Genomic DNA, 3,296 nt, shown 5'->3' with positions numbered 1-3,296 from the left:
TGACCTGCTCTCATATGAGCCCCCGCAGGACAGGAACAACCTCTAAAATGCTGCTGCTGTGTGGCCACATGCCTTTGCAGCACTGCCTCTTCCCATTTGTCCCAAGCCCAAGGCGGCTCTTAGGAGAAGAGCGGCAGGTGGCTTTAATGGAGGGAATGCTGGGGGCAGCTGAGAGAGGGACTGTTCTTCCAGATGCCTTTCCCCAGAAGGCTGCAGCAATTTGGAAATGGGGGAAGAGGCAAAGGGCAAGGGGCAACATTGGCTTCTTCTGTTCTCCAACAGTTTCTGAGGGCTTTGCTGGAGACTATGGAGGATGACGCCTGGACAAAGGGCCTGAGCTGTGAGCTGAGCCGGTGGCTGGGCAGCTCTCCCAGCAGCTCTGGGGAAAAGGTGGGTTTTCCCCTGGGCTCTATCCAGTGGTGCAGCTGCAGGTGTCCAACTGGGGTTGGGGCTGCGGCTGGTGCTCTGCCCTCTTGCGCTGCTCATGCTGCTTCCCCAGGGGAACGGAGGGAAAAGGGGGGAAGGGAAGGAGGGGGGGGGTAAGGGAAGAGGGGAGGGGAAAGGAAGGGAAGAGAGGAAGGGAAGGAAAAGGAAGGGAAGAGGAAAGAGAGAAGAGGAGAGAAAATGAAGAGAGAGGAGAGGGAGAGGAAGAGGAGAGGAAGAGGGAGGAGAGGGGGAGGAAAGGGAGAGGAGAGGGAGAGGAAAAGGAGAGGAGAGGAGGAGGAAGAGGAAGAGGAAGAGGAAGAGGAAGAGGAGGAGGAAGAGGAAGAGGAAAGAGGAGAGAAGAGGAAGAGGAGGGAAGGGAAGAGGAAGAGCAGAGCAGAGAAGGGAAAAGGAAGAGGAGAGAAAGGAAAAGAAAAACAAATAACTGAAAGGATGAGTTAAAAAAATGTATTATTTATTTAAATAAATTAAATGCCAGAATTCTGGCTAAGATGTGAAAAGAGTATTTTTTTACCAAGTCTTCATTTTAATAGCTGCTGTCATTTCTCCATACCAGTTACAGAATCACAGAATCACTGAATGTTAGGGATTGGAAGGAACCTCTTATGATCATCTAGTCCAATCCCCCTGCCTTAGCAGGAATACCTAGATTAGGTTGTACAGGAATGCATCCACACAGATTTTGAATGTCTCCAAAGAAGGAGACCCCACAGCCTCTCTGGGCAGCCTATTCCAGTGTTCTCTGTCACCCCCACCGTAAAGAAGATTTTCTCATATTTTTGTGGAACCTCCTGTGTTCCAGCTTGCATCCGCTGCCCTTTGTCCTATCACTGGATGTCACTGAGAAGAGCCTGGCTCCATCCTCCTGACACATATCTTTTACATATTTATAAAAGTTAATGAGGTCACCTCTCAGTCTCATCCAAGCTAAAGAGACCCAGGTCCCTCAGCCTTTCCTCATAAGGGAGATGCTCCAGTCCCTTCATCATCTTTGTGGTTCTGCACTCGACTCTCTGAAGCAGTTCCCTGTCCTTGTGAACAGAGGGGCCCAGAACTGGACACAGTACTCCAGATGAGGTCACCAGGGCAGAGTAGAAGGAGGGGAGAACCTCTTTCGACCTACTAACCATGGCCCTTTTAGTATGCCCCAGGATGCCGCTGGCCTTCTTGGTCACAAGTGGGCTCATGATCAGCCCACTGTTCACCAGGACCCCCAGGTTCCTTTCCCCTACACTGCTCTCCAACAGGTCAGTCCCCAACCACTTTTTACATTAATAAACAAAAATAAATGTAATAGATTAATAACAATCTGATAACATTTGTTTCCCTCACATAAATTCATATATTTCTGTTTATTCTACTTGGCTCTATTCATTAATTTTAATAGAAAATGTGATGATAAAATATAAAGATTTATGTGGAATAACTAAGTGCTTTCAGTTTATTTCCAGTCAACAGTATGTCTGGCATAAATCCAATTACAGGTATCATCATAGTATCATAGAATGGCTTGGGTTGGAAGGGACATCAAAGATCATCCAGTTTCATCCCCTCTGACATGGGTAGGTTGCCACTCACTCAATCAGGCTTCCCTGGCCTTGAACATCTCCAGGAATAGGGCATTCATGACTTATTTGGACAATCTTTTTCAGCATCTTACTACCCTCTCAGTGAAAAATGTCCCCCTGACATCTAATGTAAAACTCCCCTCTTTTAGTTTAAAACCATTCCCTTTGTTCTACCACTACCTACTTATGAGAAAAAAAAAAAAAAAAAGAATTTTCCTCCTGTTTATAAGCTGCCTTTAAGTATTAGAAGGCCACAATGAGATTCATCCCAGACTAAACAAGCCTAGTACCCTCATTCTGTTTTTGCAGAAGAGGTGCTCCAGCCCGCTGATCATCTTCATGGTCCTCTTCTAGATCCACTCCAACAGCTCCATGTCCTCCTTGTGCTGTGGGCCCCAGGTCTGGACGCAGTACCATGCTGGTTCACGTTAAGTTTTTCATCTACCAGGACGCCTAGATATCTAGCAAATGTACTAAACCCTGATAGATTTAGAAGGAAGCATGGGGGATGCATCTGTGAGGGTGGTCCTGCTTTGTAAAGTCTTAAGCACTCTTCTGAGGGATAAGAATATTTGCATTTTTTCAGTGCTCTTTCTTGAAAAGATAGTAACCTGACAGGTAAAAGCACTCGGTAGACGCAATACAGAGAAGGAAAGAAAGACCACACCAAAATGAATCACATTCATCCTTACTTGTAAGGATGCATGTTACAAAAGTAACTCTACTATTCATAACAGACCCAGTTCCCCACTCCAATGGGGAACAAAGGGTACAGCAGTGCAGAATAGAAGTGGATAGGATAGGATAGGATAGGATAGGATAGGATAGGATAGGATAGGATAGGATAGGATAGACAGAAAATTTCAGTGTCATTTGAAAGCAACCTGCAAAGATCATTGAGTCCAACTCTCCAGCTACTTAGGGACTGACACAAAGTTGAGATATATCATTTAAGAGCATTATTCAAATGTCTCTTAAATATCGACAGTCACAGGACATTGACAGCCTTTCTGGGAGGCCTATTCCCTGTCTAACTGCTCTGTCACTAAAACATTCCCTGGTGGATGTTTGATCTATTTCAACCCATGTTGTCACTAGATATAGGGAGACTAGCACCTACTCTTTACTTCCCCTCCTTGAGATGTTGTAGAGAGCAAGCAGATCAGCCCTCAGCCTCCTTTTCTCCAAGCTTAAGTAACACAGTATTCTTTGCCTATATAGGACAATTCAAATGCATGATCCATGAAAAAAACACCTGTAGTTTGGTTTACAGGGCTGTCTTTA

The sequence above is a fragment of the Meleagris gallopavo genome, chromosome 3 (genome assembly GCF_000146605.3).
Source record: "Meleagris gallopavo isolate NT-WF06-2002-E0010 breed Aviagen turkey brand Nicholas breeding stock chromosome 3, Turkey_5.1, whole genome shotgun sequence".
In the NCBI taxonomy this organism is placed as follows: Eukaryota; Metazoa; Chordata; class Aves; order Galliformes; family Phasianidae; genus Meleagris; species Meleagris gallopavo.
The sequence above is the reverse complement of the archived record's forward strand: the minus strand, read 5'-3'. Positions refer to the sequence as shown.